We start from the raw sequence: 18,102 nt of genomic DNA on the forward strand, positions 1-18,102 counted from the left end.
GTTTCCTGTTTCCCATGTTAGTTATACATGCAGGTCCTGTAACTTAATGGAAAAAAACATGAAATTGTATACATATTAACTTCCTTTTTTGTTCTTACCAATTGATTATACGCATTTCCCCTTTGGGCTTTATAAAAAGCCCCAGGATTTATTTTCCAACAAGTTAGAAACCTACCAAGTTTTTAATAACATATCAAGTGTTTTAAATGTAAAGACATGATTTCTGTCTACATCCTTATGCACCAAAATAATCTGCTATCTAAAGAAAGCCAGGCATATTCATTGTGTTTTCCTAAGCCTGTATCCTTATGAATTGAGATGTCAGTCTGAACAACATGAATCCCTTTCCACAGCTGTGCCTTGAAGGACAGATGCCTTTCTACCATGAATGATGCCAGAAAATGTTCTGTTGCGAAACTGTTTTTCCCACTTCTCAGTAGTCTGGTGAGGTCATTTCCATAATCCATGGAACTGTTGCTAAAATTAGGCGTGTATATATATATGTATGGCAACGTTGTTGAAGCTGTATAGGGAACTGAGTAAAAGATCCCTATACATTAATTATGCCTTCTAATTATGCTGCTTGTTTTAGTAACCTCTTCACTTACTGAAAGGATCCTAGAATGAATGAAGAGGAGCCTAATTCTTCATTTATGGAAAGGAATTCATTCAGTAGTCATATTTGAAATTACAGATCAGCTGAGAAGACAGCATCTGTATTGACTTCTAGCTTCTGTTGGCTTGGACTTTGACTTCTTAATGACTTAATGACTTCATCCAGGTGCTTGCATTTGAGGAGAAAGAAGAATGAAAGACTTAAATCTATCAGTTTGTTTTCCCTATTTTAAAAGTGTCCTTTCACCTGACTAGACGAGTGTATGCCCACTCGGGTTTCTTTTAGGGAAAATAGTTGGAAAGCATGGAACATGATGAAAACTTGTATTGCAAAGACAAACCTCCTTGCTTCTCAGAAATATTTTTATGTGCCTCAGTGACATGCCATCTAAAGAGCAGCTTTCAAAACATAGTATTAAGTCAAGTTAACTTGACTGAAAAATAAGTTCAGCTTGTTTAGGGAGGGAGTTTTGATCTTTCAATGAATTTTGCATCTAGTCTGTGGTTTAAGTATCCTATTGGACCTAGTATACCTATTGTACTCCTATTGGAGCAGCATCCCCAAATGATATTGAGGTGCTCACTTTGAAATGCCAGAATATTACACAAAATCTGCTGCTAGTGGCAAAGGATTAAAAACCATATGGGCTAGTTATCTGTTTGGAGCTTCAAACAGCCACATACTACATCAAAAAGGGCTGCAGCAACTCGTTGATCAAAGCTCAGGTAATTTAATTATTTGCCTTCATGAATCAAGGGGTCCTTGAACAAGCTCAGGATGTCTGGATATTAGAATATAGGAAGTTTATTGTTTCACTCCTTCTAATATTCCAACATCAAAGAGAGCTTTTCCCTATAAACAAAACAGTCCGAAGTCAAAGAATTCAAGCAAAAGCTAGCATGGAGACATTCAATTTTCTAGGATTTTTGTGAGCTGGAAATTAAGCTGATTCCTGTAAGGTGAGATATTTACCACTGTGATTCTTTGTGTTTAATTTATATAACTAAATATCTGTACCAAATCTTGCAAACTGAAATTCTTCACTCCTACTCCTGTAAGTTCACTTGCTGACATCAGTTTTCCTGTTTCTCAGTTTTACCTGAGTTTTTGTGCTCTGTTTTGCAAATATCTGTTTGCCAAACTCTGTCTCTTTGACCGTGTCATGCTTTGAGATTCAAATTAACAGTGTGATGTGGACTGTGCACCCTAATTTGGAGGAGAGCTTCCATAGCTAATTCTTCCAGCAGCCCCAGCCAGAAGTCAGTATAAATTCAGGGTGGTGAGGAAAGCCTATGGTCTGAAAGAACAGTACTCAGTCCCAAGGGCTCTCTGTGCTTCTCACTATTGGTGGCAGTCACATTAGTTGAGGATTAATGAAGTAAAAATTGGTTGGCAAATTTAAAACCTTAAGCATAGCAGAGATGTGCATACTGATACAAGAATGGATTCTCAGCCTGCAAAAATAAATGACACTCTATTTCAGAGAAAGATTAATTCTTTTGTATCTTTCCCTTTTATTTTTATTTTTATATTTTCTTCATTTGGTCTGCCAGATTTCCATTCACAGCTGGGACCTGATTCCTCTTTTTGACATGTTCATGGACCAAACATAAACTAAACATAACATGTACTAAAATTTCTTATGGTAAGTGCCACACTCTGTGTGTTGTATGTTTATCTGTTATGTCATTTCCATGTAAAAACTCTTACACTGCCTGTGTTTTCCTGTTTTTGTATCTGTTATGACCTGCAACAATACTGTATGTCAAAAAGCTATTGAAGCCAGGGGGCTTTGTGTAGAGTGCTTCTTTACATATTAGCAGGAACAGAAATAAATTAGTAGGAGATAGTCAGAAGAGACAGGAAACAAATGCAGTCACTACATGTGGTGACAAATGTTTTTGAGAATAATATGGAAGTTACATATATAGAAAAAAAATAAAAGAGGTTGGCTCATCCCACCTTCTCCTATTTACCTGTGAAATTATAAGTGCCACAAATTTCTAATACTGAAAATCCTTTTGCAAATGAAAAATTTTCTTTAAAAATGACATGGAAATTTGTATAGAAAAAAAAAAGGACTGCAAAATTGTAATTAATATAATTAATTATCTCATATAACACAATAAATAATTAAGACAAGATTAAAAATGCATAATTCAGTATCATACTGGTGAGGAGCTCTACAGACTTATTTTAAAGGGTGACATGATGCTTGGCGAGACATGCTCCTCTGCTTTGTGTGGAGAAGGTACAGTCTACTTCACATATCAGCTAGCTGCAAAACTGTTCTATTAGCTGCGTGCACTGCAGTTCCTTACAACAAGGTTACAGAATGAAATCAACTATACCTATTTTTGTAAAGACATTGAAAATTTCTATCATAATTTCTAGGTAACTGTTGTTGGAAGAAAACACTGATTTTTGTCAAACTTTTGAAACCACTGTGATTTTTCAGTTTCTTCAATATGGACAGAAAATTGTGTTTTAAGCTTGAAAGACCTAGCTTTTAACTTCAATTAACATGTTCAGATGTGATAATCTCATTCCATATTTTCCAAGAGATCAGACAGCACAAGGGTGATTATTTCATTCCAGATGAAGTTATTTGACTGGTATCATGACAAATGTACAGTAGCACTCACGACTCCAGTATTATACTTGGCCACAGTATTGTCAAAAAGTGGTTTTATTTGTGTGTGTGCCTATGTATATACATATATCTATATGTACACGTACATGCACACACAAAGTTATTTGTGTGTGTATATACACACCTATGAGAGCACTCACCCTTCCTCAATGTCTATCACAGTTCTACTGTGAAATTGCTGGTGACAAACAGGATAATATACCTGAGTTTATAGAAGTCTTAATTTCTGCCATATAAACTATGTGGTGATGTGAGTGGTTACAGTTGCCAGTGAATGATGTAGTGACTGTGCACGTGCCTGTGCCATTACCAGAGGAGGAGGAATTGATTAGCAATAACACACTTCATTAACACTGCACTTTCTCAATCATTGTAATTGTGGCTCTTCCCCTGAAACATCAAGTGGAACAGGTTTCATTTCAACCAAATCAATCCAATGTGTTAAAATTTACATAATTTTCTCTCATTGCATTTATAGAGCAGCAGGAATTTTAATTTGCATTGTCTGCATAGTCTATAATCAAAGTGTTAAGAGCACAAGGTTTATTTATTATGTATGGCATGTGGTGACAAATTTACACAATAGGCTGCATCTTGCTGAAATATCCCTTTTCTCCCCACACCCACCTCTGCAATTTTGATTATAACTTATTTTCTATAAACTTGTTAAATCAATTGCACAAGCCTTTGAGTTCCAGAGGACATTTATTAGGGAGAGAGATCCTTAGAAAAATAAGTTAATAAAATGTCATAAGGAAAGATGAGAGGTTCTAAGCTAAGGAAAGCATTGGAAACTGGACTGTTGTTTTTGGGAGAAGGCTGTTACAAAAACCACTGTGGTATGGACTATCATTATATATCAAAGGCAGACATTTACAGATTAAATGGAAGGGTACCTTTTTTGCTTGTTCAGTGGCAATTACTGTAGAGAATCAATTCTATGATTTTTTTCCACCTGTTAGGGACTAAAAAGCAGCTAGGAAGTTAAACGCTGTAAATGCAAATTCCAACTCTGATTTTTACCTGCTATGGGCAACTTTTGTTTTATGAAAAGAAAAATGCTTAACAAGATATTTTTGATACAACATTGTTTTAGTAAACAGATTAAAAAAACAGAGGATTTTGATAACATTTGTAGCAGTTCAAAATACTTTCTAAGTAAGGAACGCAAGTCATCCAGTGATTTATATAGGTCTTCTATGGAGCGTCACAGAACTACCATGATATAAGATTTACGATTTAGATCTTTGAATAACTGAGTTCTATGAGACATGCATCAGATAGTACCCATCTCCTTTTACTGCCCAAAGAAGGACATTCAGACTAAAATGTAGGAATATACTTTTATTTTTATTATATTATACTGTCTCGTAGTGCAACAGAATAAACAAATATATTCCACGTGCTAGCATGTACAGAAATTCAGGTCATACAAGATTTATCTATCTTTGATCAAAGAAAAACTCTGTAGGACCTCTTAACAGTACTGCAGAATGTAGTCAGATGTTGAGAGTCATGTTCTTAGAAAGAGGTTTTATGGGCACATGTTTGTCCTCTACCAAAACCTTCATACACATAATTTTATTAATACATAATTAAATCACTGATCTGATGGTAAGAGTTTAAAGCTGTCAGTTTATCGTATTTGAACTATATTTTAGTCCATGCTAAGAAAAGGGCACGTGGGTGTATTACATGCCTGATGACTTGTATTTTCAAGTTATATAAGTATCGGAGCAGACACAAATCTGGCATTTGTGAATTTTTCAATCTCTGTATGAAGTTGGAATGAAACTTCAGTTTATACAGCAACTGTTAACACCCAACATGTGCCAAATTTCTTCTAAACAGTGTTATGTCAATGTAGCTGCAACAACTGCATATATAGAAGTGACAATGAACACTGTACATTCACTTTACTGAAGTTCTAAGATTAATATATAGACAGTAAGGTAATGCTTAGTAGGTTTATAGAGGTGCAAAAGAGAAATGTAAAGCCAGTTAAACTTTGAGAGAAAGATTCAAGGTAAGAGGAGGCAAATTCTGTAGCTTAACTCACCAATAAAAGGGCCCGTTAAAGTGATTATGAAGCTGTAACACTGTCCACTTTTTGGTTTGGTTTGGTTTTGGTTTTCTTTGTGTTTTTTTTCATCTTTTCACAGAAGTTACTCTATGGGCTGCATAGTCCTTGAATGCCATCTCATTCTGCCATCAAAGCTTCTCTGAGAAGGGATTCTTTTGCCAACTTCCATCTTTTTACTTTCTTACCTGTTTTCTCATGATTTCTCCACATCCATTGAATATTGTTTAAAAATCTGCAAGGAGCTGTCAAGGGGGGAAGGTTTACAGATAGATGGATGTAGCAAAAGCAAGTAAAGTAATAATTGTTACCTGTTTGCCCAGTCGCATTCTCGGAGATAAGCGATGCTGATGCTCAGTATTCATATTGTTCTAGTGGAACCTTTCTGTATGACTGTAGAATAGGGGGTGAGGGAATGTGCTACAGCTTTTAAATCACTTCCTTTCAGTGAACAGTGTATGACAATTGTATGAACCCCCAACTGATTTAGTGAGCTTTGCAGAATATTCTTGCCAAATTGAAATCTTGCTTGACCCACACCTGGTTTTGGACTCTGATATTTCCAAGCATCAGCACATCTTGCTGTTGATTATGCATCAGCTGAAAAAAATGCCAATTGGAAATGTTACCAAAGCTGTTCTTTGTTAGAGCTCCCCCTGGTCATCTTGGGGGAGCCTGCCAGCCTGTATGGGTAAGAACTTATGTTCCTGAAAGCCCAAGAAGAAAAGGGGGAAGGTGGAAATATATAAAGAGGTAGATGCAATGACAGTTCGTGCTTCCCTGTGGAGTTGCATAGGGAGGTAAACAGAACCAAGTGAAGTGCTGTTTCCATCTAAAACAGATGAAATAAACTCCTGAGTTCAGTTGGGGAAAATTTATTCAGTAGCACCTCAGATTTGTCTCAGTCCTGCTGATTTGAGCTTTCTAGGAGAGTAAGACCTGCTGAAGTCTAAACAGAAGTACACTCAATCTGCTGTTGCCATGAGAGTAAAATAACAGGAGTCAAAGCCATATATCTTAACCAGCTCTGCTGATGTGATGTTCAGCAATGTACCTACTACTGAGGAGCTATTGTTTATATGCTGCTTCATTCGATACATATTTTTTCTTGTCTGTGGCTTCAGCAGCTGTCATGTAGATCAGACTTCAGCTGAAATCTGTGTTTGTGCCACACTTTATGAATAAGAAAAATGTGGTTTACAGCTCAGTATGAGAGATGAAAGAGAAATCAGATAAAGGTAAAATGATTTAGAAGGTTAGGAAGTTGTGTCTTCATCTGGCTAGAATAGAATAGAACAGAGTAAAAAGAATAAAATAAAATAAAATAATAATTATTGCTCAGCTGAAATATCAGATAAAGTTATTTATTATAAATACTATGGTGCTACAAATAAACAGGAACACTATTTTTCTGCAAACCAAAATGCAGTTTTGCTATCAACTCAATAACCTAGCTTTGTTTGAAAAGACTATATCTAATCCGAATAGAGAAATGTGTTAAATTACAGGACTTAAAACACCAGCGGTGCTTCCTTTCTTACTCCCTGAGGGATATTTGGCATCCAGGCAGGAGAAGGGAATGGTTCACCTTTCTCTTAGATTTTGTGGTTTGGGCAGGACTTAGGGAAGTTCAAGTCAGACTCCCTCTGATTCTTCTTCGATTTGTGCTTTTTTTCTTCTGTAACATGGCATATGTTTGGGGTCTTTTTTATAGTATCATCTGGGGCTTTTATATAACAAACATGTTCTTTTTCCAGGACATATGATGGTGAAACCTTTTGATTTCTCAAGCTCTGCTGTTATGTCACATTATACTTTGATCTTGTATTGCGTGTCTTCGGTTTACTATAGCGTGTGCTGAAACCTATACGCTGCAACACGATTGTGCTTGTGAGTGGATGCACCTTTTTGAATGTGCTTCTGCTTTGCTCCCCTGAGGTGGCTGGAGTCAGATACTAAAAATATCTGGTGCTCCTCTCTTCTTTTTATGTGTGTATAGAAGCAATATCTTTGCTTATTTGCATGATAATACAGAAGTGAGAGCAGACATCCCTTGTTTTAAGTGCTAATATTTACACGGTTCTTTAGACAAAGCTAAAAATATTAATTTTGACAGCTTTCAAAGGAAATAGATCAGCTTCAAATAGACAAAATATTTCACTAATTTAGTGTTTCTTTCCCTCCTTCATCCTGTTTCAATTCAGGGGCTATACGAAGCTTCAGTATTTAATAGGTTTTTGGAAACGTAGTTTTAAATCAGGGAAAAATCAGCAATATGACATTGCCAGCTCTAGAGGAAAAATGAAATGTCATGTAACTGAAATAAGCACTATAACTCTTTGTTTTTTTTTTTTTCCCCCCTGCCTGATTAGATTTTATAAATATCCTGTTGTGTACAGGTATGTTCTCATCTCCCCATCTACTAGCACAGGCTGATGGGCTGTCCTTCATTCTCAGATGACAAACAGCCAGCAGAAGTTAATGACAGCACCAGAATTTTTGGCATCGTTTTTACACTGCACTCACTCCATGCTCACAGGATAACTATCTCTCAGTTTTTCCTTATGTCACTGAATACAGGACATGCATCAGTGCTTCTTCAAGAAATTTCCAAATAATTTTTCCATGAAACTTATGATATCTTAATGTTTGTGAGGAAATGGACCCTTGAATTCAAATATAACTAACGTAAGGGTATCACCGACATCAGTTTATTGGTTCCTCTTTTCTGAAGTGAATTTTGGGCAGGGTATAGCATTGTGATAAGGGATGATAAACAACTCTATATATTCCTAGTTATTTAAGGAATCTCAGCACATATTTGTGTGGAAGTTCTCAGTGGTTTTGAGGATGGATTAACATCCTCAATTATAGGCAAAGGAAAAAATCATGGAAGTGTTATACTTAAAATTTCTGTTTCATGTTAAGTTTTATTCTGCAGTGTGCTACGTTCATGTGCTCCATTGTGAGAGCTGAGATAAAAAATAGACTAAGCAGTGCCAGAGCCAGGAAGAACATGGATCTTCTTTGCTCCATATGCACTCTGTCAAATGAAATTTCTTTTTATTCCTCTTGCGTTAAAGAAGACAGAGATAAAATTAATTCTTATTCTTGACTTTCCCCCTTATATTGCTTAGGTTTTCATCTTATAAGTGTCTGGATCCTTCTTTTAACGCATGTCTATTTCCCATTCTTAAACTTATTAATATCACAGATTCTCTTTCCCCATTCTCATACTTCTTGCAATGAAGCTTTACTGCTTACCTTCAATGGGTCAGATAAGCGACTCATTGTGTTCAGTTCAAATTTTCTAGCATAGTTACTACAGGGATTCCCCTTATTTCCTTTTCTTTCTTTTTTTTTTTTTTTTTAACTGTAATTCTAATTATTTCAATCACAATTATGTACTTCAAAATTTTGGAAGTACTAAATGATATGCAAAACACTAAAACAGGCAGATCATATGCATCTTATCCTCAGAAGCAAACAGTATTCGAAGTCTCTTGAAGACGCCATAGATTGCTGCAAGGAAGCTGAATGAAGAGGGTTGGATTACTTATGCCAGAATATTTACATGGCACTGAGCCTAAATGGTTGTCAGAAGAGTCTCTCCAGTGATCAAGATAAAGCTGCTACAGTCCTTCCAACTCATTCAGCTGTACAACCTTTAATTACCTAAACCTGGACTAAACCCACTAAATCAGTCTGGTTCTTCTTAACTGCAGTCATTAAATAACTTATCCCCAGTAACACCCTGGTGTGAGTTGTTGCTTCTAAGTCAGTTGGAAGAAACACTATTGGAATAGGCATCTTTGAGCAAAAGAACACCAACACTTTTTCTCACAATTATCTGTTAATAAGAAAATTAAGGATGAACTTGTTACAGTTATCCTTTTCTGATTTGTTTTACTTCTTTCAGCTTGGAGAAGATAACCTTTATTTTCAGTGTGTTCTCGTGCATGAAATAGCTCTTGTGTTATTTCAAATCAAATATTACATATTTGTTATATTCTTAGAGCCTGAGAAAGCCATGGGGCATATATTTGAATAATAGACCTATATCGAAATCCATGGTCTTGTCCTTACCATTGAAAAATAGATTTTGTGAATATTTATGACAGTGTACCAGATCATAGGATGTTCCCTGTACCTCCTTTATTCTTTTGCAAGTTGTTTTTTTTGTTGTTCATTTGTTTGTTTTTTTTCCCAAGAAGTTCAACACTACTAATTCAGTTCTGACTCTTTCTTTAGATTTAAGATGGAGAAAATGTAAATATTTTATTTCTTCAGTAAACTGTTCTTCAGAGAAGTGTGAGGGTAACACAGAATAAGAAGAAAAAATTCAGGTAAATCTTGCTGTGATAGTCTCCCATGGAACTGTTATGGTTTTCAAAAGAAAGAGCATTAAATCAATAAAGCTAATAATTTCTTTCAAGTATTTTTCCAGATACTATTCTACAGAATTTCAGTAGATTTTTTTCTGTATTCTTGAACTGTTATTAATTTCTCTATCTTTTTTTACTAGTAATGTTGCCAAGTATCCATTTTATTCATAGACGAAATAGTTGCAATTCTCAGATGCTAAACCAGGAAAAATCATAAAGTGACAGACTTGTTGTGATTTTAGATAATTTTTTCCTGCGAGGAAAAAAAAAAAAGAAATTTTTAATTGAGAGGAAAACGAATGTCATCCCCTACTGCTCTTACCAAATTACTTTCGTAAGAGTTTTCAAGATAATTAACAAATCCTTCTTTTGGTAATATGGAAGATTAAACTTAAGAGGAATTGCTAGCTCCCACATCATGTGAGTTGGACTTAGCTGAATCTAGCTTCTAATTTTTTGTCTTTGTCAGCCTCTTGTTTCTGTATAAGACAAAATATATGGATATATTGGAAGCCATGTGAATGCATTGAAATGTATGTATAGTTAATGGGAGAGTTTTCTGTTTTGTGTACTGTCATTACTATCTGTTTCTGTTCAGCATGATAAGGATAGGAAAAATCCACTAGATTAAACTTCTAGAGCTACCAAATCTAGAGGTGGCCTTTACAGGCAAAATGTCTGAAATTAGTTTTTTTTTTTATTTTTTTTAATTACTGTTTGTAAGTAGTTTTAGGTAGAAAAAAAACCAAGAATTGCTTCAAAAGTAGAAGATTGTACCTTTTAAGGAAATTATCTCTCTCCACATCTTCTGCTTTACATTTAAAGTATTTTTTTTGTTCATGATTTAAATAAAATAAAATCTAGTAGAAATTATTTTGGTCTTCTTGTGCAGTAGAAAGTGTTTGCTGATATAGTTATACCAGGGTATCCATATCAATAACAGTCCTTATTTTAACCACAGTATGTGTTGGCAAAGGAATGCTTTCAGTCGTTCATAGATAAAACTCATATAGCAGAAATGATTCGTTTTCACCAGCTGAAATATTTCTGTTCTCAGGTTTTTGTCTTACATGATTATCAGTGAGAAGAGACTGAAACTGTGCATCTCTAGCTGATGTAGGCTGCACTTGTATTTTCAGGGTGGCAGAGAAAGTAAAACATTTCTAATTTAGACATCCTTAAAATTTCTGCTATTTAAAAAAATGTATTTCTGGAGTAATGGAAAAAGGTGTCAGTGAAAAGGGATTTTAGGTCCTGTAAAAACTGACAAAACCGATTTGTAGATAGAGTAAATGTGTTAACATCACATTTCCTAATCTAGAGGGTTCTTAGTTAAAGATGTGGATAGTTCTCCTATGGTTGTGGATTCCTTAAATGGCATGTTTTATGTCATTTATCCTGGTCATTTGTCTCTTTACACTTTACGAGATGTCTGTGCCCACCTCTTATGATATGTTTGCACATGGTTTTAGAAATCAAGAGCCTTTAGGGAAATATGCCCTACTGTCGAACCAGGAATAATTTCTAATCTAAGTAATCTAAATGTATAAAGAGTTTTCTTGCATAAAAACCTTGTGCAGGAGACTAAAAACACATGGATATGAACAGCAGTCTGACTACAACTGAGTATGGCCAACAGTGACCCTCAGTTCAGAACCTGCAGAAGGATTTAGAGTTAACTATATGCATCAACATAAAATTAGCAAAATAGATCACTTCTTATCTTGGAAATGTCACTAGTAGATTGCTGGTGGAACATATACATCATTCATACAGTGTGATACAATCTGTACTGCTTATAGTTGAGCACCATGTTCCATTCTTCTGAGTATAGGCTGTTAAGTGCAAAACATATTTAGTCCAAACTGGTGGTTTTCACTGTGTCTGAAGGTATGACTGTTTAAGGAAAGGTAGGAAAAAACATAGGTAAAAAAGACATTAGTTACAGATCAGTTTTTGGATGTGTCAATAGCAGTTACATGAGGACAAAAGTGCTAAATTGGTACAGCTCTTTTGCTGCTTGCCCACTAAGAAAGCTAATGTTACTGCATTACACATGGCTTTTTAGCATTTTTCTGCTGTGCAAAATGCACCTTATTGTTGCTGATAACTGAGAAATTTTCAATGCCAAGTTTTTGTTCTTCCAAAATCAGAGTGCTGATTCTATAGGTCAGAGCAGTCATGGGTTACTGTTGTCTTAGGTTAAGATATGCTAGAGCTGTTAAGCAGAAGTCAGACACTAAGGAAAATGTGCAAGTAGAGAAAATATGCAAGTGATGAGATACAAATATGAGGAGCATTCCTTCCTTCCTTCCTATGGTTTATGTAATGTATCTGTGAATGTATAATACAGAGATTTAGCACAAATCAAAATAAATATAAAGTGAGAATTGGCTGACACTAGATCTTTTCTTTGCTGCTAGGTTGAGAAAAGTGCTTGACAAATATATCCTTTTTGGTAGCATTGTCCTTTAGCATGAATTCCTGGTTGTGGGGGTTTTTTGTTCTTCTTTCTTGAAAAAATTAGATTTACTGAAAATGGGGTGCAGATTTGGCATCTTCTTTGCGTATGAGAGTGAGTTCTGACTGAATTTTGTATGTTACATATATTCGTTTCTGCTCTATAGTTTTATTATTTTTGTCACCTTTTTACATAGAAAAATAACATGAATTAAGAAAAACATATTCTTTGCTTTTGGGGATTTAGGAATAAGAAAGATGAGGTAAGCTTAAACAGGAAATGGATGACCAATGCAGATGCTATAAAGATACCTAAGGTTGTGAAAATTATAAATTAAAAAATGCATAAATCTTAAAGGACATAAAACTATCTTAGCTTGGGATGAAAGAAGGGTGGCATACTGGCATAATGGCTGTGCTGAATAGATCCTAGCAATGGCATTTTGGACATCTAGAAAAAGTTTTGGTCTTCTTAGAGATACAGTCAAATTCATCTTGCCTGCCTTCCAGCTGAAGCTGGTTAATCCTCAGCTCTTGTTAAACAGATAGCGGTTGCAAGATGCTTTAGCTCCACCTGAAAACTACCTGAGAAATATGTGAACAGAAATTATTACTGAAAACATGTTACTGTTTAATCTAAGACAGTAAAAACGTTAATATCGATTTACTGAATTGGAGTTTTTACTCGTGAAGTATATGCAGTTTATTTGGGATTGTACTAAATGGTAATGAAGAGGATGAAGTGCTTGCTAGATACTGCAGAAGTGCTCCAAATCAAACTGAGCTTCTGTTAGTATCTTGACAGTATCACAGAGTAATACTGGTAGTACATCAGAATGGCTTGATCTCTCAGAAACTCTACTGGTGAGTTGAACTTGTGCTTGGCTTACTTACTTTTTCCTAATTTTGAGGGACTAAATTTTGAGTATAAATTAGATGTCTGAATAGCTCTTATTATGTTTGTTGTTTCAGTACAGCAAAGCCATTTATATTGGATAATAAAAATAATTGTTGTTTGAGATGATATATTTTATTAGGCTTCGTGTCAATTAAAATTATCTTGACCAAATCTGCATCTCAGCCCAAGTGGTGGGAATTTCAGAACTTCACTTGTGATGTTTTTCATTGAGGTAGCCATCAAGTTTTCTAACTGAGCTAATTATTGCTAAAAATTGGACTGTAGTTTGTTTAGGTTTGACAACAGAAATCTTGGGCATTCAACTGGACATAGATAATGAGAAATTCTAACTGTGATTATTACAGTTTACCCTACCAGATGCTCCAAACTTGCCATAAAATCATGGTTATGTATTCTCCTTTCATCAGAATTTATAAATTAAAATTAAATAAATAGATGAAATATGTAACACCACATGGAACTGAGCTTTACATTCTTTTTTTTTATTATGATATATCTAAATATCTATATATTGCTACACTACCTGGCTCACAACACATATCAGCCATAGTATGAGAAGTTCAAACAGAAGTTAGCACATGTTGTGCCACCCAGTGTCTGTCTTAAAAAAATCTTAAGATATTTATTACAAATTGTTGAAATGAACACAGACAGCTAAAGAAGCTTTGCAACTACCTAATATTAGTTAGTACTTCTGATGTTTCATAACCCTTCATATAAATGAAAGATGTAGCTAGATGCAGTAGAAATCTTTCTGAGGTTTTGGATTTGTCATGGTTGTGTTGCTGATGGTGACATACGAAAGCATGTTCATCTGAACGGGTTGTATTAAGAAAACTAAGCAATAACAGCAAATGCTGCCTCAGAGGTAGCTTTGCTGGATGAAAGTCTCTACAAAAAGCTGTAGCCTCACACCAAGCCCGCAAAGTAATACAGATATTGACCAAAGAATAACGTAGGAGTGTAGGAGTTGAAAATGTGTTGTAGTTCTGAATTTGGGAGTCAATATTTTTTGTTTACATGTTTGTATATACTGCAGAAGACAGTATACATCTAGTGACTTTCAGAAACTGTTGCAGTGTTTTAAAAGTGAAATTAAAAAATCATTAATAAATATTGATTTCATGAAAAGAATGGTTAATATGTTAAGGCACAAAAAAGTAGCTGCCAAGGGCATTTGTCTAACTGGCTTGCATTGATTTCATCTAGAGGTACTTCAGGTCTACAAAGAACAATATTAAACCACATCGACCAGTTGTGCATTCTAGAATTGTATCTTTTAATAAAGCATTATGAATCCACTTAATAAAGCAACATTTTGTGTGTGTATATATATATATAGTTGAGATTAAGTATTTTTTTATAGGAGGGTAGTTCATTTGTAACAAAGAACTCATTAATTGATGGTGATCTTGCTTTACCATTGGCAATATGTTCATGCAATAGTTACTAATATATTATTTGAAAATTAATTTCTGCAAAATATTAAGCAAGCGCTGTCATCAGCTTTCATCACCTCAGTAGACCACTTGCACAATCACTAATGTGTTGTTAAGATAGTCATATTTTATTTTGGTCATTTTTGCTATCCATTTGATTCATTTTGAGTTCTGTTGATGGTATGTACATATAATGTGATGCCCTTCAGTTTCCTAAATGGATGTGTATTTCTTTGAGTTAGGTTTCTGACATTAATATTATCAATTACAGTTGAAAGTCTGTGTGAATGGTTAAGTAAAATATACTGTTTCAGCAAACATTCTTGATAATCTGAATTCAGGGAAATATTTGCAGAAAAGGAATCAGAAAGTGTGTGAATCTGATAAAAGCAAGTAATATTATATGAATATTTATAGATGCAATGGCAATATTTGCATAATTTTTATAATTGCTTATGGCTGTATCAGAATATGTTCAATTTCTTATCATGTAAAAGAGGAATGAATTAAACAAGGGTAAGTAGCTAAATACAGAAACAAACTCTTCTCTGCTTTCAGATAATTTGAATTAGGTTCTCCTCAATAAAACTGACAGCTAAACTGGTTCCAAGAATCCAAAGCACGGCTGCTCATCTGTGTAAGACAAAGACTTGTAATAGTGAACCCCATGATAAATCACAGTGGTTCTGCAGCACAGCACAAGACAGACTGTTGTGCCTAGGCAGAACAGTTTAACTGGCTCCCTGTAGCAGCCTGCCTGGACATTGCCCATTGGACTGCACGCTGTTCTGAACTTAAGTATTTGGGTAAATCTTTACTATGTCAACAGAGTCCTACAGAAAAATGGTGCTCTTGTAGGATCTCCCCACTTACTACTGCCTTGCTGCTGTTCCAAGCTGCATACTGTTATTTTTGCATTTTTTTATATTCTGTGCAGATTGAGAACTGGATCCATCTTGCCCCTCCTTGAAAAATGTCGATTTGTAAGCTCAAGAATCTAAGATGCTTTTTTTCCTCACACAGAAGTACTTAAAATATTGTCATTGTTTGCCTTATTCAAAGGTAAAAATGGACTTGTGTGTCTTGGCTTCTGTCATATTAGCAGGAATGTGAATCTCACATTAAGTGCTTGTATAAATATTTCATTATAAAATTTTCTTTAAAATTCACAGCTTTAACTGCTTTAGAGCCTCGGTTTGAAAGCAATGAAAAGTTTGCAGTTAAGACTTCCTGCAACTCTTTGGATACATAAAACTTATTTTTAACCTTTTACTTACAACCTAATAGCTTCAGCTCTCTGATGGCATTTTCTTACTGACGTTGGAGTGAGTCATTCAGTCTCTTTTATTCATTGTTTTGTTCTCTTTCCCATGCTGCTGATTTTTTGATCTCTCTGGCTCACATACGCTTAGTTCAGCAGCAAGGTTGGCCATTACTGTGTTAGATTATTTGTTTTCAACTACTACTATTTATTTAGTGCATCAAATCTGCATCTGACTAAAATCTTTGCAGCCAATTTCCATAAACGACACTAGTTTTTTCATACAATGAAATGTGTTTTCCATATAGTTAGAATCTTTCGCCTTCAGCTTTCAAGCGCAAATCATTCCATCCCTAAGTCCCCATGTTTTGTGGTGACTAGCAATAATTATTTGTTTGATTTACCATTTTCTCTGAAATTATTGATTCTTATTCATAACAATATCTGTTTTTCTGATTTTATCATTGCTGATTACTGGATTCTGAAACCCATTTTTTACCTTCCCTTAGTATCAGAATAACTCATGCAGTTTTATTACTGAACGGTTTAGAATAAAAGGTAATTTTGGATAAAGGTTAAATGTCAGTAGCAACTTTCAGGAAATGTCAAATTAATTTTAGCAAGATTAGAAAAACTATTTTTTCCCAAAGCTTTATGAAATGTAATATTCTTTGTTGTTTAATAACAGCAAAGGCCACAGCAGTTTGGATCATTATATCTCTAAGCAAATTTTGACAGTTTTGTTAAGAGTATGAAAGTTAGGTAAAAGTAACTTGACATTGAATTTTTATTCACATAATTTATACATCCACAAAATTTTTGACTCATTTTGAATTCCAGAAGATTTAGTTTTCTAGTCTATAATTGGGTTAACACATATAAGCAACATTCATTTTTCTGGTTGACAATGCGGATAGTGCACCTAGCCCTGCCTGCTGCCAGCTAATCACCTCCTGAGGAAGCTCATATATATACTACATGTACTACATGTATCTTTTAAACTTCCTCTTCCATATGTTTTATTTATTTGTGCACTACACTTGTTAAAATTAGACAGCCTTGCTTTTCCCTTATGATGTCTATAAAATTTCTTTACCCATCTCAGTAGTTCGTAAATTAATTTCTTACATTTGTTTATGCCAAAATAATCTTGGGCTCCTTTTTAAGCTTCAAAAAGTTGTCCAAAACCAGAGGGAGCATTGTTCTAAAATTCTGCAGCATGCCTGCTGCATGCCTGCCAGAAATCCTACTAAAACCCATGGTCTCTCAATCTTTATGTTAGCTTTTCCTGAGGTATGTGCTTGGGCAAACATTTGAAAACCCCAGCCAGCCCACCCTGCCCACCAGTCCCTTCTTGGTGCAGGGCATGACTCTGCCTCCGCCCAGCAGGAAAGGATGGGTGCAAGGACGCACACAAGTGCTCCTAACACCTGCGGCTGCTCACAAGAACTAGTAGATTGTTTGACAACCTCTGATTCATGTTAGTCAATATGTTAGATTAGATACTAGCTAACAGAACAGTTTAGGAAAAGCATAATTTCTGAATTAGAGCTACCTTTTAAAAAACTATGTCTGCTGTATAGTTTGGAAAAAAATAAACATGTTTTTTTAACAGAGAATGGCCCCTGCATCTCTGTTTTCCATGCATGACCTTTCAGTTCAGCTGCTTAAATGACTAATATTAAATACCGTGCCATAAAATTAATGGGCAAGATTGTGGCTTATTTAATAGCATGCAGGTGAAAATGGTGGTGTAGGCTCATTCGTTTGTGTGCTGTAATATTGAAGGAAATAAACATTGAACCAAAAACATTCTGCACAGGGCTGTTACCTTTACTTGTGATGTAGGTTACTAGGGTCCACATCTGATGCTGCAGCCCGGCTGGTATACGTGTGTCAGGTGTACTCCCTTTGTGGTTTTGAGTAAGTTTAACATCATGCTGCCCTTTATTCATTGCTTGAGACAAACCTCAGCTCTGATGACTCTGCAGAATGTAATTTTTTTTAACAGCAAGGAATAAAGAATACCAGCAAGTGAGCTATTGTACATTTGCTAGCAACTGACTTGGAACAATGTTATCTGAGTACAAGATAAAGCTTTGGAAATCCTATTATTTTTTTTGTTTTGCAAATATATACATACAGCTCCTGAAACCTGTTGACAATCCAATTCAAATAATCTTGTGGCTCAAAATGGCAAAGATTCTGTGTCCTTTGACAAGGTTGAGAAGTAGCCTTTATTTCAATAGTCAATCTAAATCTAAATGTGCATCAAATCCACTTGTTCTG

At 35.1% G+C, this 18,102-nt stretch overlaps 1 protein-coding gene across 3 annotated transcripts in view; it reads left to right on the forward strand.

Moving 5' to 3' along the window:
- The window catches only part of CDH11 (cadherin 11), an 87,056-nt gene that overhangs the window by 12,411 nt on the left and 56,543 nt on the right, over positions 1 to 18,102 (forward strand). Inside the window, exon 2 of one of the 3 annotated variants that reach the window (XM_061372368.1) lies at positions 2,170 to 2,261. The exons of the other annotated variants lie outside the window; for them this stretch is intronic. The gene's annotated coding sequence lies outside the window, so the exon portion shown is untranslated. The remainder of the gene's footprint in view (positions 1 to 2,169; positions 2,262 to 18,102) is intronic. 3 annotated transcript variants of the gene reach the window in all.

This window comes from Neopsephotus bourkii, unplaced genomic scaffold, assembly GCF_033783945.1.
Source record: "Neopsephotus bourkii isolate Nb327-2 ecotype Australia unplaced genomic scaffold, CSIRO-AGI_Nbou_v1 NB_1607, whole genome shotgun sequence".
Classification (NCBI taxonomy): Eukaryota; Metazoa; Chordata; class Aves; order Psittaciformes; family Psittacidae; genus Neopsephotus; species Neopsephotus bourkii.